This window comes from Phodopus roborovskii, unplaced genomic scaffold (genome assembly GCF_943737965.1).
Source record: "Phodopus roborovskii unplaced genomic scaffold, PHOROB, whole genome shotgun sequence".
Classification (NCBI taxonomy): domain Eukaryota; kingdom Metazoa; phylum Chordata; class Mammalia; order Rodentia; family Cricetidae; genus Phodopus; species Phodopus roborovskii.
This window is the reverse complement of record NW_026126511.1, coordinates 47,834,634-47,860,708: the sequence shown is the minus strand read 5'-3', so window position 1 is coordinate 47,860,708 and position 26,075 is coordinate 47,834,634. Positions and strand designations below refer to the sequence as shown.

Below are 26,075 nucleotides of genomic sequence, written 5' to 3'. Positions count from 1 at the left end.
GGAGGCCAGAGCAAGCATCTCAAAGAACATGTTTCCCAAACTTCCCTACTTGGGTATGAGGATGGAGAGCAGTGTAGAATAATGAGTGAGAACAGCGTTTCAGGCAGAGAATATAGCAGGGGACAAAGGAAGACATACATTCTGGTGAGCATGAGGGTGCCCAGGGTACAATGTGAAAGGGATGCACAGACACACAGAGGGAGGCAGGTGGAAGCTGGAGGCTCACCAGGAGGGGTTGGTTCTATTGGCAGTGCTGGGATTGTATTAGAAAGGCTACAGGCAGCCTCTGGGGAGCTTTAGGTAGCGGAAAGGGGCCAAGGGAGGGTGGTTTGGAGAAGCCACACCTATAAACAGTAGCATCAATAGTCTGAGAAAGGTGGACATTTTAGATGTCTAGTGCCCCAAATATGACCTATAAGTGTAACATACAGTGTTAGTTAGGGGAGGGGGAGGAAGGTTGGGGTGCTTTGCTTAATCTCAGTTGATGGGGGATACTTAAATGGAAAGGAGGTACGAGGTACCAGCATTTTAATAGGGAGCCAGAGGGTGGGAGAAAGGAAGGACAGGCTGAAGATGAATGAGACAGTTCCCCAGAAGGGCAAGCCCTTTCACACAGAGGAAGCAGGCAGGAGACCAGGACCACAAACCCAAAATGACAGTCTTTCCAAGCACACTCTGCTTGGCATGTTGTATGTTGTGTGTATTCAGGATCTGCACCTAACTTCCAAGAGAAGGTGCTTCATGCTAGGTGTCTGTGTGTTTGGACCAGCTGTTTGTGAAGGGATGTTCTGAGTTGGGGCTAATGTGCAGAACTCTGGAATGTACACCATATGTACTGCCTGCAGTAAAAGGGATTTGTATCTCACATATGCTGGGAGAGGACATATGTCCCTGAACAGCCTGTGAGATTTCAAACCAGAACAAGCTATGGGCTCTGTGCAAATTCAGAGAGTATGGGCTTGCTTTGCACACAGTGGGGACATATGTTTTGTCAACTGAATGAGCATTTCAGCTTTATCGAAACTCAGTCATTTTAGGAAGCATATGTTTGGTTAAAAGTTTAAATGAGATAGTTTAAAAAATAAATTCAGGCTGGGGATTTAGAGCAGTGGAAGAATATTTGCCAATAAGCACAAAGCCCTGGGTTCAATCTCCAGTATTGCAAAACTAAAATAGTAAGTAAATAAATAGCCAGTAATGGCGTTACACACCTTATAATCCCAGCACTGAGGATCCAGAGGCAGGTGGATTTCTATGAGTTCAAGGCCAGCCACGGCTATACAGAGAGACCCTGTCTTTAAAAAAAAAAAAAAAAAAGTAAATAAATAAAAAGTATAAAAAAGAAAAATAGAGCTGGAGATGTAGCTTAGTTGATAGAGTGATTGCCTGATATGCATGAATCCCTGGGTTGGTCCCCAGGGCCACATAAATGGGGTGTGTTGGCACATGCCTGTAACATCAGCCTTTGGAGAGTAGAAGAGAATCAGCAGTTTCTCCTTAGCTATCTATCAAGTTCAAGGTAGGCCTGGGTTACACGACCCTATCTCAAAAAAAAAAAAAAAAAAAAAAAGAACAAAAAACAAAACAAAACAACACCATGATAAAACAAAACCCAAAGCCAGATACTCTCAACCTTTTATGAGGCCTAGCTATCTGAATACTGTGCTGCAGCTCATATTCTGGCTGGGGACCTACTCTGTGCACGCAACTTTCATTTAGCTCCACAAGCATTTCTGGAGCCGCAGGTTTTACTATGAAGACTCCCTTAGTCCCTGAATTGCAATTAACACTTAATTATAGGTTTTTTGTTTGTTTGTTTGTTTTTTGTATTGCTCCTCAATTGTTAGTGAGCAGCAGTCTGCTCCCAAGGAGGCCAAATGTTCCCTGGGGGCAGGGACTGTATTGCAAACCTCAGGTTGATCAAGAAAGGCATGAGAGGGGTGAATATACAGGAAGCATTGGAGGACAACTGGGAACAAGAACAGAAAACCATGCATGGGTTGTATGTTCCTTTACTAATAAAATATGCAATTGCAATCTACATTTTCATGTTAAGGGAAGGCTTTATGTATTAAATCATCGATTTGAGTCCCTACAATGCTTTGTTCTCCTTAATTGGAAACAGAAATCTTTCCTGAGGATGAGAATTAAAAGGGAAAAGCAGTCTTGGGTGAATCACACCCTAGCAGGATTGTCCTAGAGCAGGCACTACAAGCATTCAGACTAGTTAATTCAGCCACATGGGGCTGTCTTGTACACAGCAGGACACTGGTGGCATCCTTGACCTTCAGCAGCTTAGATGCCAGTAGGGAACAACTCTCACCTAACACCAGTGACAAATGTCTCCAGATATTATTAAGTGCCACTGGGGACAAAAATCATTCCTAATTGTGAACCATCTCCCAAAGGAATTTTGATTCCAGTTGGATACTTTTATTTCAACAAGTAGTGAGAGGCAGGGGAAGGGACATTCTATTTTTTTAAAATTTAATTTATTTAAATTTATTTATTGTGTGTGTGTTCAGGTCTAAGGATAACTTGCTGGAGTTGATTCGCTCCTGCCACCTTGTGCATGCTGGGGCTCTAACTCATCAGGTTTGGCCACAGTGTTAACACTGAGCCATCTCCTCTTACCAGTTCCCAGGACATGCTACTTTTTTTTTTTTTTTTTTTTTTTTTTTTTTTTTTGCTGTGATGTAGGCACTATCTCTAGTTACTCTGCTTTATCTAATAGATCAAGAAGCTGATGTTCAGAGTTGAACCTGCCGAAGATGCTGGTGCTAGAATCACACGTGACTCCCCAAACTTTACCAAGACTCCACTGCCTCCTAGAAAGGCAGCAAGTCCCAAATTGGAGGTGAACTGCAACTTCAAAATGTCTTAAAACTTTCTTTTTTCAAGAGGGAGAGGGAATTATTACTCTTTTACTCATTAAATTTGTTTGATTGTAAACACACACGCACACATACCACACACACACACACACACACACACACACACACACACACACACACACACACACGCCCCTCCCCACCGTCCTTGGCCTTATCTAGGAAAAACACAGACCTACACAATGGAACAGCTTCGATTCTCCCTGTTACAAATTATCCAAAAGCTAGAGCCTAACTGTGCCAAAAAGCAACCGGTATTGTTTACTCAAGGGTTGAAGGCTAATAGTTAACTTTCTCCCATTTAATTCTAGAAACAGTAAACACCGCCTCGCGTTACAACTACAAACGAATAAATGTCATAAAACAGGGGAAGAAAACTCTTGGTCCAAAGCAAAATGAAAAGGTTGGGTTTTCAAGCGCTTCCGCCCTCGCGCGCCGCCCCCGGCTACCCGGCCTCGGGTCCCTGTCGCCCTCGCCAAACTGCTGTCCCTGGCGCCCAGAGCTTCTGGCTTCCTTTCCCGCCCTGGGCGCGCTGGAAAAACAACAGCCAGAAACTTTGGCTGGGTTTGCAGTTCAGTGAGGAGGGGGGTAAAAAAAAAAAAAAAAAAAAAGAGAAAAAAAAAAGGAGGAAAAAAAAAAAAAAAAAAAAAGGAGGGGGGAAGCAGATACTCTAGTTCGGTTCCGGACTGAGCTGAACGTTCCGATTTAGGGGTGGGGGCTGGGGGGAGGGGGTCACAACTCGGTCAGGTTCAAGTGCGCATGTGTGTGTGAGAGGAGTCGCTCCAGCATTTATTGAGCGCCCACTGTGTACCGCCAGCCAGGGTGTGTGGAGCGCGCGCGCGCGCGGCCGGGGCTGGGGGCGCGCGGGTTGTGCGCGCGCGTGGCCGGGGGTGTGTCCCCGCGTCTAGCTGGCTGGCTCGCGGGCGGTCTGGCTGCGAACGGCTCGGTGCGCTCCCTTCCCGGGCGGGGGAATCCGGGCCGGGTTGTGGCCGCGGCCGTGTACGTGAGCGCAGTGTCCCGGAGAGGGAGGGCAGGCCGGCCAGGTGGGCGCGAAGGCGGCGGCGGCGGGAGGCGGCGCAGTGCAGGGGCCGCGCCGGTGGCGGGCAGGGCCGCGGCCGCTGCAGGGAGCCGAGCTGTCCGGGCCAGTGGTCTGCCGAGGTGAGCTGCGCGGGACCTCGCGCGGGCTGCAACCCGGGATTAGGGACGGCATCGGGTGGGGGGCCCAGGAGGCTCGTGCGGCCCGGGCGAGATCGGGGCTGCTGCGGCGGTGGAGGGGTGGCCGGGTGGGGGTGGCCGCTCGCTTTCTCGCGCGTCGCCTTGTTTATGTCGCGGGTCCTACCGCCGGATCTCCCTTCCAACTTTGAGCAGTGGCCGGGAGTGGCCTCGCGGGCCCACACTGACCTGTTAACCTGCCCCCTTTCCGGCTGGGCCGACAGCCCGGCGCTCCGCGCGCCCCTGCCCTCTCCAGATCCAGAGAGCGCGGTGCTGCGGGACTGGCCTCGCGACACACCCTCTCCCAGTTCTTTCTTGCGGCCCCCCTTCGCCGCCCCCCTTGGCTGTAAGCCTGCTGGGCTCACCCCGGGTCCCTCCTTGGCCGTGGCACTGTGGGCCTCTGGAGTGGCCGATGGGGGCCTAGAAAAGGAGTTTGTCATGGGCAGACAATTCCGAGGCAGGATTCCCTTCCTGCCTGGGAGTTAAGGCTCTGCGCCTTCACTTTAGGGCCCACTTGGAGGTCTACCTGCCAGCAATCCTGCGCGTGCCCTGTTTTCCATCCCTCCCTTTCCTGTGGTTCTGGAGGACTTCCACTAGGCATGGGTTCCCATGATGCCAGGCCATGGCACAGGGACTATCTACAGTCCTTCACTGCTTTCTTGACTCTCCCTGAATAGAAAGAAGGGTGTAAAGTGGGGCAGTTGGTTTCAAAGTGAGCAATCAACAGGTCTTATAGCCTGGGGACATCTTCCTAGGGGCTGTGTAAATAGAGGCTTTTGCTTTGGAAGCATGAAACAGAAGGGCATTGGTTAACCCACAGGTACCTCTGAGAACCTATTCTGTTCTCTTCCTACTGCTAAGACTTCTGGGTGATGCTTGAAGGCGACTTTTCGAAGGACTCAGGAAGCTACAAGACTAGAGAGAAATGATTTAAGAGCTCAAGTTTAAATTAATGTGCTATGGCCACAAAGTTAATGTAAACGTTGGGGACACAGGAAGCATGGCAGTTAAAGGTGGAGAAGGGCACTTAGTACTCATTTTGAAATAATTCCCACCTGTAGACAATTCCCTGGCAAGACTCAAAAGTCAAAAGGAAGAGTTCACAGGTGACAAGCTTGCAGAAGGCTTGTTGTCCCAGTGAGTAAGACTACAGAAGATACATAAATCTGTCCAGGGCTTATAATCTCTTGGAGGACACAGAAAGACTTGAGCATGTGAAATAAGATTCCAGATGGGGCACAGTTAGTTGTCAAATTGCCAGGTGCAGAAATGGGTGCCGTTGGAGGTCAGGGGAGGGCGCTAGGTACGTTCAGGGATTGCTAGGCCTGTGTTGTGCCCCTTGCACGATGAGACTCTGGAGATGGGGCACAATGAATGTGGGGAATGAGTCTGGGTTTCTCTAGAGACTAGGAGATGGCCTTGGCCCTCTTGGAATGTTTCCTGAACAGTAAGAGATAAAGTTAGAGAGGAACAATGACTGAGGTTGTGAAAGTCCTAGAAAGTCAGACTAAGGAATTAGACTTTTATCCTGGGCGTACTGGGGAGACATTAGACCAGGGAGGGATGTGACTAGGGTATTTGTAAAGATTTTTGAATCTGATGTTAGGAGGCAAACCAGTAAGTAGCCTGTTGCACTTTTGGAGTGCCGTGGGTTTGGACTTGGTTTTATTGGAAGATTTTACTGTTAAATAATCTGTTGACAGGGGCAGGGTGGAGAGAAGATGTGAAAGGAATTCATTCCTGGTGGAAGCTGATCACACATACACCAGGGCCTTGGAGTTGCCCTAGTTGGTAATCTGAATCGGAAATGTATGTTTTGTAGAGAAGGTAATTGACACTTGGGCTGTAGAGAAGTCTCTGTTTGTCAGGTTGTCCAGATGTAGGGTGTAGTGCTAGCAGCTGTGGCTGTGATGGGTGCAAACCCTGGGGGGGGCAGTGTAGGGACAGAGAATTCACATGGGACTGCGGGTGGGTGCAGCCTTCAGGGCTTTTGTTTTGCCCTCCTTTCACTTGGCATTGCCTGCATCTAACCCTGAAGCTAGAGGAGCAGTGCTGGGGAATGGGTTTCTAGGAACATGGGGCATTTATTACAGCCCTGTGGGTGGGGCTGGAGGTTGGAGGGAAGTGGAGTGGGCTTTGCTAAGGGGGGTAAGCTACTAGGCTTTGATGCTTGCTGAACTTTACTCTTTACAGAGATACTAAGGTAAGTCTCCTGCGCTGTTTGTGCAGGGGGGAGGGACAAACAGCAAGACAACCTAAGAAGACAGAGGAATGTGGGGCCTCTTGTAGGGCCTGGCTTATACCAGGCCCATCCAGTTCCCAGGATTCTGGTGACAAGGACAAGTAGCAGGGAGCTGGTGTTCTTTTTTCCCTGAACTCTAAATTCTGCTTTCTTTTTGCAAGAGCGACTTAGGGTGATATGCTGAACAAATTCCCCAAGCCTCAGCTTGCAATATCTGAGTTTGAAGGGTGATTGCAAAAGGTTGTGGAGTGATCCGGGATGCCCGTTTTAGTTGCTGGTTTCTCTTGAGATTCAGGGTCAGTGAACAGAGGGGAAGAGGGCCTTGAGGGATCGGGACGGAGCTGTAAGGGTCACATTCTTTCTTACCTTCTGTCTTTTGGCTCCTCTTCTCCCCTCCTCTCTTCTCCTCTCATCTCTTCTTTTTATTCCCTCTTCCTCCTCTCTCTCTGTTCCTTCCCTCAGTCCATCCTTCTCTCCAATCCCTCTTATTCTGTGTAACTCAGGAGCCTTGAATTCACCACAATCATCCTGACATGGCAGGCCTGAGCTATCATAGGTATTTTTTTTTTTTTGTTATAGTGACTGTCAGACTATTAAAAGAAATCATATAAAGCAGACAGAGGTTGGGTTCTTTGGTTTATCATAGGGCAAGGTTTATACACAGTTGTGACCATGACCTACATTAAGAAATAGAGTTGAGGGCTGACGAGATGGCTCAGTGGGTAAGGGTGCTTGCCACCAAGCCTGGTAACCTGACTTGATTCCCAGAATTCACATGGTGGAAGGAGAGAACCAACTCCTGCAAGTGCAGGCATGGATACCCCCTATCAATGTAAAATAATGTAAAATAATGAAAAGAAACTTACATCATGACTTTATATACCTAATCATGTATGTAAAAATCGAATTTCAGTTTGTGAAGTCTTAACCTCTTTTCTTTGTACAGCCTGGATTTTTTTTCTTTTTATTGTCTATGTTGTTCCTTCTCACTAAAAAATGCTCTTGTTTCCCACCAAGTTGATCCAGCCACTCTCTAGTGGATCATAACCCACTCACAGTTTGAAATGCACCGGGAGACTTTCACATTCCTCAAGTATTTATGAAGCTGCCTGTGTGCAGAGCTACACCTCCCAGGGCTGAAGGTAGCTGCAAGCCCAACAAAGGGGGGGGTGTTATGGCCTAGTTGGAGAGATAAGATGCACCGTGGAGAAGGAGCAAATGCCAAAATGAAAAAAATTAGTACTCTGAAAGGCTAGAGAGGGCAGGGGAGGTGGGGCCGCAAAGTGGTGTGTGCTGATGGGACTGGGGAGAACTCTTGGGAGTAACCAAGTCTGGGAGGAAGTTTGGGGCATTCAGTGCTGCATAGGGAAGACACATCGTGAGTGAGGGCTGGGCTGCAATGTATACTGTGGTTGTATGTGAGAGGGAACAGGAGATTTTTGTGAAAGAGAAGGACTGGAAAGGCGGTTTAGGGCATGTGTAGTGTCGGGCTTGTGCATGTGTGGCAGGCTAGGCAACACCAAAGTTCCAAAGGCTTTTTTTGTTTTATTTTTTTTTTTTTTAAAGATAGGATCTCACTATGTAGCCCTGGCTGGACTCCAACTCACAGAGGTTGGCCTGCTTCTGCCTCCAGAGTGCTGGGACTAAAGGTATGCACCGCCATGCCTGAACACCAGAGTTTTACAAAATTGGGAATAGTCCAAAAAACATCTGGATTTGGGGGTCTGAGGAGTCAAGCATGGTTGCCTCATGTTGAGGGATGGCTGTGTGCTGAGTACAGAAAAGGATGTTAGAGTCCCCAGTCCTGGTCTCAGGGTTCCCTGGCCCTTTGAAGCAGTCACTAGACATCTTTGCAGAGGCCTATAGGCATTTGGGACCTCAGGTTTCAAGACCTCAAATGCCAACACAGGGAGCCCGGGATCTATATCATGGGCTCTGACTGGACCTCCGGAAGGTTCTGGTAAGGGTGTGGCATGGAATCTCTGGGATGTTGATGTGCAATGAATTTGTGTTATGCAAATCAGAGGCCACTTCTAAGGAAGATGGAGCCCGGAGATATTTTTATGTGATCAGAATTACGTTTTTTAAACGTTGAGTGTTTTGTCTGCATGTATGTGGGTACACCACATGTATGTAGTGTGTTCATGAGGGCCAGAAGAAGTCAGATCTCCTAGCATGGAGTTAGGTCTGTGAATCTCCATGTGACTGCTGGGACTAGAACCTGGGTCCCCTGCAAAAGCAGCAAGTGCTCTTAACCATTGAGCTCTAGAATTGTATTGTATATTCTCTCTCTCTCTCTCTCTCTCTCTCTCTCTCTTTTGTTTTTTGAGACAGGATTTTTCTGTCCTGGGACTCACTTTGTAGATCAGGTTGTCCTCAAACTCACAGATCCACCTGCCTCTGCCTTCCGAGTGCTGGGATTAAAGGCATTCACCACAACCGATAGAATGGTATTCTTTAAAACAAACTTCCACTGGTTAATTTAGGGTGAGACTTATTTCTAGGAATTCCAGGGTTTCTCCAGCATCTTCACTGTATTTTTCTGTCTCTCATGCTTAGGTGGTGACTCCAAACAATCATCTAAGAATGAAACTGGTGATGATAACTTGGTGAGAAGTGAGTGAGTCAGGACTATACAATGCCATGACACAGTGGCTTCTCAGGTGCTGTGTCTCACAGAGACACAGCACTAAGGGGAGTAAGAAGGGTCAAGCCATCTTTCTCTGGTTTCATTATTCCTGGGACAGCCCAAGATTCAGGGAGGTTACAGAACAGTTGGTTCAAGTCTTAAGTGACTCCAGAAATGCTAGTCTGATTTGGTGATTAGCAGGAGTGAGTAAGTTCAGGTTTTTGTAGTCTAGAACATTCTCATTGATTCTAAAGAATCCATAGTCACCTGTGATTGGAGGCATTTCCCACATGAGCTACAGGTGGGAGCTGCTGACCTGTAGTCACCTTGCTTTTGTATTGGTAGGACAAAATTCAATTGTTTAAAAAAATATTGTTTTGATACCATAAAAATAAAGACATCAGAAGCTAGACTTGGTGGTTTATACCCATAATCTTAGCACTTAGGAGGGTGAGGTAGGAGGATTGTAACTCTGAGGCCAGCCTGAGCTACATAGACTTTGGGGGTGGGGAGGAGTTTTTTCGTTTTTGTTTTATTTAGCTATATTCTGATTAGAAGATGTGTCTATAGGATGCAGCCCATAGTGAGCTGAGTCATCAAATTAAATCCATTTCCTGTTTTGTATGATGACTGAGGGGAAGCAGCTATACCATATTTTGGCTTTAGTAAACATTCTTAAAATTTATTTTTTATTTTTTAAATTGGCATATAATGTGTTAGCTACCATTATGCCATTTTTGAGCAAATCCTGTTATTTTGTGGCTCTCCTCCCATCTCCTCGCCCCTGCTACCCCACCCCCCTTTGTATCGTCCTCAGGCTCCAAGATTATTCTCCTCTTCCATGTCCCATGTGTCCTCTTGCCTCCCCCTTTCCATTTTTCCTCATCACCCAATAGTATCATCTCTGGGCTTCTTTTCTGGATTGTTAGACTCTGTTAGTAACACTTTTTAAAAGGACATAATTGTTCATATTAAATCATAGGTGGTAAATTATGGTAGGCTGGGTGGCATTATTAATTTAGTTTGATAATCACATGCAAAAACTTAATTGTTGGCAGGAATCAGCCTCAAGGGAGGTCTGAAAGTAAAAGCTATGTGATTCTGCTTTTGATGGCTTCAACATTTTTCCAGTGTTGGGGGTGTCGATGTTTATCCAGCTTAAGAGTCACAGAAGTGGGAGGGACTGAGTATTTCACAGTAAACCAAGGTTCAGGATCCTCTAGAACAAGGATGATTTAGAAAGGAATTCAGAAGTGAATAAATGTCAAGAGTGAGTTTAAACATTTTGAACTGTGTGGCTGGGAGGGAAAGGCATTTGCTCCAGTTTGGCGAGTATGACCGCACACCCATGTGAAGGTGGATGGGAAGAATGACTTCACAAAGTGACCCACCAGTCATGCACATACAGTGTAATGCCACTTAGAAAATTAGAACAGAATTGAACTGTGATATATTGAGATGTTTTGCATTCTGATTGGAAATTCCTCTTCTGAGGGTATAGCTGAGACCATATCCAAAATGTAGATGGTGTTTTATGCCCAGATTATCCAGAGATTGAAGAATATATATATACATAGTGGAAAATGATCTGGTTACATAGCCCAAGATGGCCTCTGCCTCCTAAGTGATGGGACTGCAGGCATGTGCAACTGTAATGAGTTTTGCAATGATGGAATACTACAAAGTTACGAAGAGTAATGTTTAGGGATAGTTTAAAAACCTAAGTGTTGTTTCTGCCCAAAGGTTCATTTATAAGATAAACTCAAATGCTGAATAAAAAGCAGTGGGTAGAAGATGAGGGATATGGCATGCACTCATGACACTAATACCAACACACACTGATTCTGTCGATAAAAGTGATGGGCATTAAGGCCTCCTCTAACTCCAAAGGCTGGGTGAGCAGATTGCAGTAGAGCATGTGGAAGGTTTTTTCCAGTTGGTAGGCTGTCCAACAGTGGATGAGGCTGCCTGTATAGTAGTGAGTTTCTTATTGTTGGGGGCATTTAAGTAGGACTCAAGCTATCGATTAGGGATGGTTAGAAAAGAAAGGAGGAGCCAGGCTGATCTTCGGAACTTGTTTGGATTTCCAGTTATTTCGTGACTTGTCACACCTGAAAGATGACATGGAATAGTGGCTGTGCCACTAGAGTCAATATCACTGTGTGAGTTTCAAGGAAAGTTCCTTAAAACTTCAGTACTGAGGATGGAACCTGGGACCTCACATAAAGACAAGCACAGGGCCACTGAGCCACACCCCAGCCTCCATCTAGCTTCGAGATGGGTTAGGACTTAGTTTGTGGCTGTTGAAATTGAATTTGGTCCTCAAGCGAGGCAAGGACAGTGGGGGGGGGGGAATGGCAGACCATAATGAGCACTCCATCCTCTGCTCTGTTGATTTTTTTTTTGTTTATTTTTTGAAGATGTGTGGTGTGTGTATGCATGTTTGCATGTACATGGGCATGTATGTGTAAGCATGTATAGAGGCCAGAAGTGACCATTCAGTATCTTCTTAGCCGTTCTCCACATTAACTAGTTATTGAGGCAGGGTCTCTTACAGCACACAGAGCTCACTGACTCGGTCTGGCTAGTCTGGCTTGTGAGTTTGCCCTAGGGATCCTCTGCCGTCCTACTTTCTTTATCCACTTAACACTCTTTTCAACTTCTGGCTTTTTTTTTTTTTTTTGGTGAAGCTTTGGTTGGCATGGAGTTCACTATGTAGACCAGGCTGGTCTTGAACTCACTGAGATTCAGCTCCATTTGCCTCCGCAGTGCTGGGATTAAAGGCGTGGGACACCACACCTGGTTTCCTTTTCTCTTTTGAGTCTGTCTCTCACATAGCATGGCTGGATTCACATTCACAGCTACCTTCTCACCTCAGTCTTAGCAGTACAGATATGAGCCACAACCTTCAGCTTTGGATGTTTTGGGGGGTGACTTTGGCCATTGTTGGTACTGCTTGGGTGACCTTCCTTGTAGCAGAGCACTTTTGGCTCCTTTGGGACTAGTGGTGGATCCTATCTTCCAGGACTGCCACAAGCTGATTTTTGTCTCCATGCACTTTGTGCTCCTATTTTGGCATTTAGAAAATCATTATTTGACAAGAAGTGCTCTGTTCGTATGGGTAAGGTAATTTGGCAACACAACAACCCAGGTACTGGCAGCTGAGACTTGTGTAAAATGATTAGGAAGAATTTGGTTGTGCAGACCTGGAACAAAAATCTTCGTACTCTTGTTTGTTTTTGTTTTGACACGGGGTCTTTCTATATGTTTTGATGGCTTTGAACTCGTGTCTCTTCTGTGTCTGTCTTCTGAGTTCTGGGCTCACAGGTGTGGAGCAACTGCTGAGCCCGGCTGGGATTGCATGTATGGAACGACTTGAGCCTGGCTGTTGCTCACATGAGATGGAGCAGCTTGCTTTTATTTCCATGTTGCTGTGCTTTACATGGAATCTGTACTTGTCTAGCTGCTGGAAATTGGTTCTTTGGTTCACATTTGTGGGTATGGAGAAAAGTTAGACTAACATGTAATTTTTTGTGTGTGATATTGGGGATGGAACTCAAGGCTTTATATACACTAGATAAGAGCTACATTCTTACATTTTTAGTCCTAGGGGTGTGTGTGTGTGGTGCAGTGCGCATACCTCTATATGTATCTATATATGGTCCCAGCCCTCAGCCTTTATCTTTGTTAGAGACAAAGTATGCAGTTCAAGTTGGCCTGAGATATCTCACTTTGTATCCCAGACTGATATCTGTATTACTTTGTACCCCATCTTTCAGCCTTAGTCTCTTGGGTGCTGGGATTACAGATGGAGATAGTCCTACCCTGGTGCTTTTTTTTTTTTCTTAAAAAAGCTAGCTGGTAAGAATCAGCAGTTCTTAGTTTTATTTTGTTCTCTGAGTACTGGGAAGTCATAAAACTCTTGGTTAAAAACAGTCAGCCAGTGGCTAAATGTAGGCAGTAATAAAACTTTCTCTCTTTTTTTTTTTTTTAGATTTATTTTTATGTGTATGTGTTTTGCCTGCATGTAGGTCTGTGCACCATGTGTGTGCCTGCTGCCTGTAGAGGCCAGAAGTGGGTAGCATCAGGTCTCCTGGTACTGGGTTATAGGATAGTTTTGAGCCACTGTGTGGGTGCTGGGAACTTGAGGCCTTGGCGAGAGCAGTAAGTGCTCCTAACCACTAAGCCGTCTCTCTAGCTCCTTGCCATCTATTTTTATGTAACTGTCACGATGCTATACATGCACCTTCCATAGTTTAACAGGCGTTTCTAGTATCCTATAAAACAGTTCCCATGGCTTAGCTGTGTTTGAATCCCACCCCCCCCCACTTTGTTATTTTTTTTTTTTTTTTTTTTTTTTTTTTTGAGACAGGGTTTTTCTATGTAGCCCTGGCTGTCCTGGAACTCACTCTGTAGACCAGGCTGGCCACAAATTCACAGAGATCCACCTGCCTCTGCCTCCCAAGTGCTGGGATTAAGGCATGTACCACCACTGCAGTTTTTTTTTTTTTTTTTTCCTGCTGTTGCTGTTTTTTTTAAATGGGGCTCTCCACAACACTAACTGTCCTGAAACTCACTATGTAGGCCTTGAACACACAGAGGTCCATTTAACTCTGCCTCTTGGGTAGAATTAGAAATGTGCACCACCACTCCTAGCTTTTTTTTTTTGTATAATTAAGTGCAGTGAAAATTTTAGCTCTTAGTGTTCTTTAATCAGTTTTGACAAAATATCTTTTACTCCAGAATTTGTGTGTGTTTGTGTGAGTGTGTGTGTGACTGTTTTAAGGTAATCCTCAATCCTTATTCTAATGGAAGGTACCATACATTTGATTTCTATTATTGTAGGTTAGTTTTACTTAGTTCTTAGTTATTGTGTGTTCATGAGGACTCAATAAGTGGTATTCAAAGATGAGGTTATAGGTGTAGGTGTGTGTGTGTGTGTGTGTGTGTTTAAATAACACTGTCCAGGGCTGAGGTTGTTAATCATTGGGGTGTGATTTTCTAGCATGCCCAAGGACCTGGGTTGGAGCCCCATGTACAACAGTCAATCAGTTAATCATTCAGTTTCCTGTATAACTAGGTGGCCACAGAAGTAAATTGTAAAGCTGTGTGTAGTGTTTTTCTCATGGGTTGTTTAGTTCTTCCTCTTCATTAGCCCAAGGGATCTAGCTAGATTGATTCCTAGCTGGAAGAGTCAGAGCAATCATGATGGGGCAGGAACTGTCTTATTGCTGTGTGCGTGCTTTCCATGTGCATGCCTGTGTGCCTAGGGTGTGTTTTAGCTTGTTGAGTTGGAGCCCTGCAGTATGGGTTAGAACTGGAGTGACTCCAAGGAGGTCCCTTTGGATTACCAAAGTCCCTATGACATACTCCCCCCTCCCCCACCCCAACTGACATAAAATTTAACCATCTGCAGAGTTTCCACAGAGTTGACTGTGTTGCGCCTGTGAGATTGAAATAAGATCCGTGTTGCAAAACGAGCTGCTGGCTTGCAGCTCACACAGTCTGTGCACTGCTGAGCTTGCAGCCTTCTGGCAGGCAGGGGCCAGATTCCAGTGGAAATCACTCTTAACGAAAAACATTATTAAAATGTATTGAGCAGGGTCCCAATCACTTCTTTAAAAAAATTAAATGAGTGAGCACTTCATTGCATAAATAATATACAGGGGAAGAAAAAAAGCAAACTTCAAGCAGGCCCCCCCCCCCCCAAAAAAAAAAAAAAAAAAAGGCTTCCTTGACAACCACTTCTAATCCTAGGTTTTTTGTTTTTTGTTTCCCAGAGGTTAACCACTGTCCTAGGGTTGTTGATATTCTTCGGATGCTTTGCATACTTATAGCTGTGCCTTAGGATTTAAGAGTCAAATGCACTGTATAGCACGTGGGTATACCTTATCAGGATATCTTGTCAGTGTGTGAAAGTGGCCTTGATCTTATTTCCTGCTTAGGTTTAGAAGCCTGAACACTTGTTTGATTCTTTCCTAATTGATGGACACAGGAGTTAATCTTTTTTCTGTTACTAGTGCCCTTAGAGAAAACATTGTTGCAGCCTTTGCAGTCCAGGAAGTTTCTCCCGTAGGTACTGGAGAGGTGGCATTCTAGGGCAATAGGGTGAGGTGATTTTACATCCTGATAAAGACATGGTATAGGGGGTATTTCTGAATTTAGAATTACTATGTGTGGAAAAGTGCTTGCATTGTCTTTTAAGAGTGGGATTTAGTTTTGTCAAGGTGTGTGTTCTCTGGATCTCATTGGCCATACAGGCCAAGCAATGGTAGGTGAGAAAGGCTGGTGTTAAGAAAGGCCCTTTTGGGCTTGGTAGTTGATGTCTGGTCCTATGTCTTGAGGACCTTGGCCTCTATGTTGATAGTGCCTGTGTGAAGAGTCACAGGGTGGACCCAGAACAGGCAATTTGAAGGTCTTTACTATTTTCACTGGTGACTTGACTCTTCTTGTACTCTTTAGAATACAAAAAGTATAGCTTCGATGTTCAAGCTTGGGTGGGGGCACTGGGAGGTATTTTTAGTGTTCCATGAGTGTCTGGACTCCTGTAATACACTGGTTTATGTTAGAGAAGGAAGCTGCATGTCTTTCTTCTATTTGCACTTGCAGCCATGGACGCCTGCTCTCAGCAGCACTCCTAGAAGGCACCAATGTTAATTAGGTCCCATTGATGTACTTTGGAGCCAAAGTAGCAATGGAGAGTATGGCCATGTTCCTGTCTCAAGGCTGGCTGTGTGCTGATATGACAAGTCACACATTAAAAAAAACCCTATGTGGTCTCCATGACTGTCCTGGGCCTTGCCTTCAGATCCTTCCGTAAGTGGCAAAGACAGCTTCTGTTGTGACCTAGGACACCTGGTCTTGCATTTGTTCAAACCTAGGAAAGCATTCCCGTTCTTGCTTGGGGCACTCAGATGGCTTTTCCTCTGGTCTCCTACAGGTGTTTGCAGGCCCTACCTTTTTTTGTCCTTTCAGGACAAACTGCCCCCCCCCCCCACCTTGGTAGGTCTTTCCAGAGCCCTCTTGGCTTTGGCCCTTTCAGCTTGCCCTGTTTACCTTGTAGCACAGAATTTTGCAAGTCACCTTTTTTCAGGGGAGTGACCACTGTTCTCAGCATGGATAGCTTTTTAATTTTATGGGTGTTGTGACTTCCTTCCTTCCTTTCCTTTTTTTTTTAAAAATTAGTTAACTTTTTTATTTGCACTGTATTAGGAAGAGTGAATGTTTTTATAAAAAAGATTTGTCTCAATCCCTCCCCCCCCCAAAAAAAAGAGGATTTATTTGTGTGTATGTGCCTTGCAAGTGTAAGCATGAGCCCATCGAGGCCAGAAGAAGGGATTGGATCTTTTGAGGCTGAAGCTGGGGTTCCAGGTAGTTATGAGCTGCCTCAGCTGAGTACTGGGAACTGAACTCAGGTCCTCTGAAAGACCAGCAAGCAGTCTTATGTGCTGAACCTTTTTGTTGTTTAGATTTCTTTATTATGTGTACAGTACTCTGTTTGCATGTAAGCCTGCATACCAGAAGAGGGCACCAGATCTCATTATAGGTGGTTGTGAGCCACCATGTGGTTGCTGGGAATCGATTTCTGAAAGAGCAGCCAATGCTCTTAACCTCTTAGCCATCTCTCCAGCCCCCTGGATTTTTTTTTGTTTGTTTGTTTGTTTTGCTTTTGTGAGATAGGGCTTACTGTGTGAGCCATAGCCATCCTTGAACTCTTGTTCCTTCTGCTCAGCCTCACTCATGCTGAGGTTACAGGTGTGCGCCCAGGATAGGAAGCCTTTTTGCTTTTGGCCTTTGTAGCTACAGTAGAATGGCGCTCTGATCCACAAGGATGCACATGTCCTCGTCTGGGAATGGTAATGCACTACACTTGCAAAAGTTTTGATTTTTTTTTTTTTTTCAGATGTCCTCCACTGTCCAGTGGTAAATTCTGTTTTCCTCTCTTAAATTTTAGTGACTGTGTATTGCATGTGTAGTGGGTGTGGAAAGTATATGTGTGCAAAGGTGCATAAGTAGAGCTCCGTGGACAGCCTGTAGAGTTAGTTCTCTCTGTCCTGTGTGAGTCCTCCGGGATCAGACTCAGATTATCTGGCTCACTTGGTGGCAAGGGCCTTTACCTCCTGAGCCTTGTCACCAGACCAGTATTATAATTTATTGTTTTCTCACTATAGTGCTACCCTATAATCTGCCTATACATTTGGCTCATCACCACTGCCTACAGTTTGGTGTCTATTATTTGGCCCTTGTATTGGGGATTGAATTCAGGGCCTTGTGTATGCTAGCCAAGTACTGTATCATAGACTTGATACAGCCTTACTCAACCCCAGTGCTTCTCTGATGAGCTGCTAGGTGGCGACAGGAGAATGAATGCCTGAAGCTTGTGGACCAGCTAACCCAGTGTTTGCAGCACACCAGCAAGCCAGGTGGGAGGCAGAAGACTCACTGACCCCCCTCCAGAATGTCCTCTGACTTCCACGTGCCCTGTGGCATGTGTGTCCACTCATTAATATACAGCCCCCTCTCTCCCCCCTCCCCTCCTTTTTTTTTTAAATTCCTGTTAAAAAGATCTCTTTTTTCTTTATTTTTAATTGACCAACAAAATTATACCTATTTATAGATGGTGGCAGTATGTGCATGCGCCTAGCATTTATTGCATGGCTGAGCTCTTGTGTTTGACATGCACTTTTTCATTATTTTCTCTCTCATACCTGGGGAATCAATGCCTAGGAAGAGGAACTCCATGACCCTAAAAGCCAAGACACACCCCTCCATGTGTAGAAGTGTGTGATGTGTATATGTGTTTGCTTGTGTATGGGTTCACATGCTTGTGATGCCTGTGCTTGTGGAGACTTGACACTGGGCGCTTTCCTTGGTTGCTCTCCACCTTGTTTATCTAGGCAGGGTCTCACATCTGAACCTGGAGCTAGCCAGATGATAATGCCAAGTCCAGCTGGCCAGATTGCTCTAAGGGTTCCTGTGTCTTCCTTCCAATAGCTGGACTTACAAGTGGGTTGCCGTGTCTGGCTGGCATTTACGTTAGCTCCAGGGATCCAAATTTTGATCCTTATAGCTGCACTGTGAGAACTTTATTTACTGAACCAGTTCCCCAAGCCCCAAAGCATTTTTGAAAAACAAACAAAATAACTCCAACACATGATTGTCTCATCAAAGTTTCAAAGAAATGGTGGCGCACGCCTTTAATCCCAGCACTTGAGAGGCAGCAGCAGGTGGATCGGTGAGTTTGAGGCCAGCCTGGTCTATAAAGTGAGTTCCAGGACAGCCAGGGCTGCATAGAGAAACCCTGTCTTAAAAAAATCCAAAGCCAACCTAATAGACAAAAGCTTCCAATTGTCCTGTAGGATAGAAACTGGCGCGTGTCACTGTACAGGTATAGTAACTGAGGAATAAAACAAAAGGGACTTTTTGTTCCCCCTGAAGGTCACATAGTTGGGGAGTGTGAGCTCATTTGCTGCCCAGGCTGTTGGTTTGTGACTACTCAGCGGTGGCCCCCGTGTTGGGGGAGCCCCATCCTGGATCACTGCCCCGGGCAGGGCTCATTTCCCTTTTACCAGTGCCACTTTGACCTCTATGTGACTTAAGATCTTTAACAAGGAGCCTGAAGAGTCATCCAGCCTAGCTGGCCCTTCACTGGTACATGACCATCCTGGCTGTGCCGGGGAGAGAGTGTGGGGCTTTGGAATCACATCGTCTGAGCCCCTAGCTGAGTTCTGTCATTTCTCTGTCTGTGGTTTTGGAAAATGGCTCAGCCTCCCTGGGACTCAGTTCACTTATCTGGAAAATGGGGATGGCCGGAGTGCTTATCTTGTGGATTATTTGGGAGGGTTAAATGAAGTACAAGTTGTGAAATGCCCTGCAACTGACTGGTGCTTAGGTATTTGATCAGCAAAGCTTTCGGGTTGGTCCGGAAGACAGCCTCTGAAAGGCTGTGGGTCGTGTGTCAAGTTTCTTATTCCGTGCTTGTCTGTTTATGCTGTAACCAACCGTTCTAATGAGGTAGACATGAGCAGCTGTGCTCTGGGATTATAGATATGTGTCTGCTCTGGGCAGGCGACATATTCTTTTTCAAGGCAGGATTGGAACCTTCATCGTCTTCCTCTACTTAGCGTTATTATCTTAAGGAGCTAGGTCCTGCTGTAGCTAAGTCAGCAGATGGCTTGGGGCTGGGGCTTTGCTCTGTGGCAGCCCTGTCCCCAGGTTTCTGGTGAGTCAGTGCTTAAGCTTGTCTTAGCTCCAGTGTGGGCCGGATCTGCTCCATGAGGCTGGCCAGGCCACACCCCAGGGAAGTTTGGCAGTTAGCCTTGAACACCCTGGGCAGGGCCCCAAGACAGATGTAGGCACAGGGGAGCTGAGCAGGGGAGCAGCCCATGGCTGAAGAGAGGTGACAGGGAGGTGACAGGCGGCTGGTCATGTGGAAGACAGGCGGGACCTCGCTCTGGATTTCCTGAATGTCTAGATTGGCATTGAGTGTGGTCTTGAGTGCTGAATCCAGGGGGCTTGTTGGCCAGGAGGGCTGTAACAGCAAGAGGTTGGGTTTCTTTTCCCCCATCTTGCTGAAGTCAGCTTTGTTAGGATTTCAGTTAATTAGTAGCTTATCCATTGTAGGCTTCTGGATTCCCTTGAGAGTGGGTAGTCGTATTTCTGGTATGGTACCTTGGTGCATTGCCAGTTCCTAGATGACAGCTGGATGGACAGTGGCTACTCAGAGTCACTTGCTATGTTATATAGCATGGGCCTAACGGCAATGACAGCAACATGTTCCTTCTGGATTTGGGACACTGTGCTGCTGGCATTGGCTCAGTGAGGCAGATGAATTCTCTGCTTCACAGATGGGTTGGGGAGCTGCAGGCTTTAAGGTGGTGGCTGCTGGTGGTTTCTGGAATGGACATGGATTCCCGAGGGGTACTTATGATTTCTGCCCTCTCTGTTGAGTACCTTTGTAGGCAATGTCTCCTGTGTCTGTGTTTGCATTGTTTGGTATCTTTCCTTTTAAATCTGGCATTCCAGCTTGGTGCCTGAATTGGTGGTACATTCACTGGACATAGCTCTGGATGCCCTGGTTGTTGACTATAGGGAAGTGGCCGGGCTGTTGGAGGACTGTTGATTCCATCCGGGAGCATCACCAGACACTGTCCCTCCTCCTGTCTGGAAGTGTGGTAATTCACAGGAGTGATGTCCGAATCCTGCAGCCTTCTCTTCTAAATGGTTCACTGTCATCAACCATCCCATTCATTTGCCATCACAGGGGTCTGAGGTTAATTCATACAGACGATGGCCCAGTTCCAGAGAATGTTTGCTTTAACCACATCTCTGAAAAAAATGAATGAATGATGTCCCATGCCCTGCTTCCTTCTTCAAGGAGTAAAACATCACCCTGTTCACTGAGCGTCAGGAGGGGACCTTGGGTGCTGTTGACGCTTAGCTTCCCTTCCTAGTGCGTGCCACTGGCTTGTGGGTTTTTAGGACTCTCGTGTCTCCACTGCATGTTTTGGGGTGTCCCTCTTGCCAGCCTTGCTTGTCACTTCTGCAAGTGCTTCACATAGACCCTTTCCCAGTGAAAATCACTCTTCCTCCAGAGTCCCCTCCCTTCCCGTGCCACCCGTCTTCCTGTGCCCCAATTCCTGGAGGAAAGTTGTAAATGCCCCCCACCCCAGTGTGATGGATCCTGCTTTCTCAGCCATAAAGCAGGGTGCTATTGTCTTTCCACATCAATAATTATTTTACAAATTAATAAAAGAGTTGTTTTACGTTTACTTATTGTGTGTGTGTCCATGTGGAGTTTGGTCAGAGGACAGCCTGCAGGAGTTAGTTTTATTTAGCTTTCTGTCATGTGGTTTCCAGTGACCGAATTCAGGTTATCATGCTTGGCCACAGGCACCTTTACCCCTGAGCCATCCTCTGTATTTTGTTGAGTTATTGGGGTCGGGTAGGGGGTCAGAAAGGTAAAGCATCCCCCAAAAGTCTGCTCCATTGAGAGTAGACAAGGAGTCACCTGAGTGTTCCTCCTCCATTCCTTGAGCTCCAGTGCCAGGCTCCCAGACTTACCTTGACGCCAGGGTGGGTGTCTGGGGCCTGTCTCCCCAGGGGAAACTGGCTGCCAGCTCCCTCCTGTGAGACCTGGCTCCGGGAGAATGCCAAGTCAGCGCTCCTTTATCTCCCTGCCTCCTTCAGGGAGGCTCACACAGGAGTTTCAGGCCAGTTTCAATCAGGTTTAACCACACCATTCCCTCTCTGGTTTTTTTTTTATGTATTTGCTGTTTGAAGCAGGTCTTACTATGTTGCCCATGGCCTCCTAGGTTCCGATGAGCCTTGTGCTCCAGTCTTCCCCAGGACATGGGACTATAGGAATTGCAGGTGTGCACTCCTGTGTTGTCCTCATATGCCGCCCTCCCCCACCCGTATGTTTTGCACATGTTTACCAAGCTAGGAACTGAAGCCAGGGCATGCTTGGTGCATGCTAGGCAAGTACTCTACTGCTGGGTATCCCAACCTTTGCAGCTTTTTTAAAATTTTGAGACTGAGTCTCACTAAATTCCCAGGCTTACCTTGAACTTACTCTGCAGTCTAGGCAGGCCTTGAACTTGTGATCCTCTTGCATCAACTCTCCAATTAGCTGGGACCACAACCCTGTACCACAAGACCTGCCTCAGTGCCTGCTTTTGTGAAAATAGTCTTAGAACTGAGTTTGAGTGCTGTTTAAGACCCTGCCTTGGAAGGTCACAGAGGTGATTAAGAGCACTTGTTGCTCTTGTAGAGAACCCAGGTTCAGTTTCAGCATCCATATGGCAGCTTACAACTTCCTGAAACTCCAGTTCTAGGGCTCTGATGCTCTCTTCTGATTTCTGTAGGAACTGGGCACCTATGTGGTACACATCTAAAACACTCAAACATCTACATCTGAAAAACAAAGCAAGACTGCTTTACTTTTTTTATGAACGTGTATGAGTGTTTTACATGTATGTATGTATGTATGTATGTATGTATGTATGTATGTGTACTGCATGTGTGCAGTGCCCACAGAAGACATAAGAAGGTACCAGAACCCTTTGAATTGGGGTCCTGAGCTGCCATGTGGGTGCTGAGATTTGAACCTAGATCCTCTGCAAGAGCAGCAAATGCTCTTAACAGTTGGACCATCTCTATAGCCCTCTGCCTTGCTTTGATGTCTGCGTGTCAGAGGAAATAGTAGGTCTTTCTTTAGAAGTATTTTTTGTTTCATTTTAAAATCTATTTTATGTATCACTTGTATGCAATGTCCAAGGAGGCCAGCAGAGGGCATCAAATGATCTAAAATTCAAATTATGGATGGTTGTGAGTTGCCATGTGGCTTCTGGGAATCCAGTCCGGATCCTCTGCTAGAGAAAGTGCTCTTAACCGCTAAGCCATATTTCCAGGCCCCAAACTAACTATTCTTGAGTCTGGGACCCTGGGAAGCCTTGTTTACAATAACAAACCTGGATTGACAGCAAAATACAGTCTGCAAGAGGCTCTGTAGTCCCATTGCTGCAGTTTGAGTATTTCTCAACAGAAGTGCCTGGGAACAAACGTGTATTAGATCTTACACCCTGTGCCCAAAGTGGAAATATCTGCAAATGTATAATAACATATCCCGAATAGGGAATCCACGTCCAAACACAGAAGTCATTTGCATCCCACCTTAGTCTCATACTCTGAAGGTAATTTTACTTATTTATTTATTCCTATGTTTGTATGTATGTATGCATGTATGTTTACATGTATGAATGCATCACATGTATGACTAGTACCCTCTGAAGCCTGAAGAGGGTGTTGGATCCCTGAACTTGGAATTACAGATGGTTGCGAATTGCCTTGTGGGTGCTGGGGACTGAATGAACCTGATCCTTAAGATCAGCAAGTGCTCTTTGCTGCCAAGAAGTCTCTGGAGCTCCGTGCACACTGTTTTTAATGTGCCTGTGTTTTCGATGTGAGCTGTCATATGAGGTCTTGTATGGAATTTTCTACCTTGTGGCACCTCGAGAGTTCACCCACTGTGTTTGAGGTTGTGAGATGAGATCCCTCACCGGGTGCCAGGTGCTATGCTTAGGCATTGTCCTGTTTGATAGAGTTGAGCAAGCAGGATGGTTAGGAACAAAGGGTGCTGTGTTTCTGAAAGAGGGAGAAGGAGGAGGTAGGTGTGAGGGGAAGGAGAGTATGTTGCTGGGAGAGCTGCTAACTGCTTCCTTTCCTGCTGTAGCCTTCTGTAGGCAAACAGGACTGCCTCTGTCACCCTGTTGAATGACAGCCGGGCCGAGAGACCCACAGGCATATTTGTTGAACAGGTTCATTTATTATTTGCTGGAAACCAGATCAAATGACCTGCTTCTGGCCCATCCGCTGGAATATGAAAATGTCTGCTATTTGAGACCATTATTCTTCCCTTCCATTATCCCATTACACCTATTACCACAATAGCAAGAAGCTGCATGCTGTTACTGGGATGCTTCAGAGAGGGTTCCAGCCCCAATTCCTGGTTGGTTGACCTTATTTAAATTTCACTGGTTATCCAAATTATGGGCCTCTGGACTCTGATACAGTGTAACTTATTTTTTCTCTCCTTCAGAAAAAGACAATTAGAATACCCTGAGAACCCAATTTTTTACTGTCTGGACAGCTGATTTGAAATTTTAAAAATTACATGTTATCTATTTAACTTTCAGGTGTGGGTGTGCATGTCATAATACATGTGTCCAGGTCAGAGGACAACTTGTAGGAGTTGGTTCACTCCTTCTGCCATGTGGGTCCAGGGGATCAAATGCGGGTGGTTTGGCTTGGAGGCAAGCACCTCTACCCACTCATTGGCTAGTGCATTTAGAATACCAAATGGATACAAATATGTTCAGTGCTCTATGGAGATTGTAGTTTGGCAATCTTAAATATATATGCCATCACCCTATAATAAATGATACATAGGAGATAGGGAGATGGCTAGAAAGTGCTCTGTGTACGAGCATGTATTCAAGTCCCAAGAACCAAAGTCAGGCTGAACACAGTAGCCCACATTTGTAACCCCAGTGATCCTTGGCCTTGGATGCCCTCACTGGGATTTAGTTTCTTTTCTTTTTTTAAGATTTATATTTATTTCTAATTATGTGTGTACCTGTGAGTGCAGCTGTCCAAAGAGGCCAGTGAGATGGCCTGTGAAACAGCGGATGCTTGCAGGCCAGCTAACCTGTGTACACAGGTGGTTGGTGAGGACTGACACCCAAGGTTACCCTCTGACCGATACTTGTCCCCACAGTATATACACACATGTACACACAGAAAAGAACTTGGTGACTGTCTGAGATCAGAGGCTTGGGTGAGGGCCTTGGATACTCTTACTGGGATTTAGGTTTTTTTTTTTTAGATTTATTTTTGTTGTTTCTAATTAAGTGTGTATGGCTCTGTATGTACACGTGAGTGCAGCTGTCCAAAGAGGCCAGAAGATGCTGTTAATTCTCCTGAAACTGGAGTTGCGGGGCGGTTTGTGTCACCTGACATGGGTCCTGGAGCCAAACTTGGGTCTTGTGTGAAAACAGTTCATGCTCTTGACTGCTGAGCCTTCTCTCCAGCCTCTTCACTGGGGTTTCTAACTGAAACCAGGTAGGGTTTTCTTCTTTCTCTGTGAAGAAAAAGGCTAAGCATGGTGAGCTTTGTTTCGTTTTCCTCCAAAGGCGATGGGATGTGGTGAAGGGGAAGGGGTGGCCTGTGAACCGGAATGATCCTGAATGTGTTTGCTCATAATCACTGTAACACACAGGTGTGCTCAGCACCTATCAGCAGAGAAACTAGGCAGTCATTATTGGAAATAGATCCCCGTGGAGAGCTGCTGAAAGTAAGAGACTTGGTTTCCTGATAACCTTTGTCCTCTGGTTGAATTTAGAATATAACAATGAAAAACAACTCTAATTAAAACATTAAAGATTTAAAGGAAAAAAAAGAGCAAAACCCCTGGTAGTTCTCTAGTAAAGGATGAAGACAACACACGAGATATTAAGGACTAAACACTCAGGTTCCTGTATGTGTGCTGGTTGTCAGATCTGTAAAGACACAAAAGCTTCCTACCTTCACGTTGACTTACTCATCAGCAGTGACGATGTAGCGGACACCAGACCTTTTGCAATTAGGAGCCTTGCTCCTAACTGCACCCTCCTCAACTCTGACAAAAGTCCCATGAGTTGTGAAATAAATCACTGGCTTGTGACCTGTGTCCCAGAAGTTTGGGTAGGTGATGTCATGGCGTGCCTCAATGCGCCTGGGTAGTGAGAGGCGCAGCCATTGTGTGCAGCTCTGTGCACTTGCAGCCATCGGGTGATGAATGGCAATTTTGGACTCTGAACCATAGAGTTTGTTTTATTGTTCTGTCAGGTCCAGTTATGTAACACATGGCAGATGTCTTTGTTAAAGGACAAGTGCTAACCTTCTCCAGATATTGGCCAAAGTACATAAGCCATCCCTTTCTTATTGGCGACAGCACTTGGGGTTCCAAATTCCCCCGTACTGAAGTTCTGAGAACACTTTGGCATGAGTTTATTCCCCGGCAGGAATTCTGCTAGTGGAGAATGTAAAACCAGAAAGTAGCATTTGGTCACATGATTCTCTATAATGCAGGTTTCTTCATTTTTCTCTGCTGCCACAGAACCACAGGGCAAATCGAAGGATGGCTGGTTCAGGGACCATCAGTAGCTTTTAGTAAAGCATTCAGGGAGCAGTAGATAGATGCAGAGGTTGGGGAAGAGGGGCCTAAAAGAGGTCAGTGGGAGGGGGTGCATGCACGCTAGGAGGAAGGGTGAGATCCTCCATGCCGGGTGACCAGCTAGCACCCCCCAGAGTAGGTGTGACCTTGACCCTCTACCCGTCTTTCCAGCCAACTTCCGTTGTTAGTGCCTCATTACTTCTGAATCCTGGCAGCATAATGTGTGTTTTTGAGTGGATCTTTGGAGAAAGCATCCAGCCTGTGGAAGCAAGCCAGAAGCAGGCCAGTTGCCTATTTGTGCAGATCCCTCCAGCTTCTGGAAGGTGCAGGCTTACCAACCAACAGAAGAGCATTCTTTTAAAAAGAAGACGGGCTTCCAAAAACATC

At 46.0% G+C, this 26,075-nt stretch overlaps 1 protein-coding gene across 1 annotated transcript in view; it reads left to right on the top strand.

Annotated features, from left to right (window-relative positions):
- The first annotated feature begins 3,748 nt into the window (after positions 1-3,748).
- Positions 3,749-26,075, top strand: part of Znf395 (zinc finger protein 395) — a 37,376-nt gene continuing 15,049 nt past the window's right edge. Inside the window, exon 1 of the mRNA XM_051195545.1 lies at positions 3,749-4,049. The gene's annotated coding sequence lies outside the window, so the exon portion shown is untranslated. The remainder of the gene's footprint in view (positions 4,050-26,075) is intronic.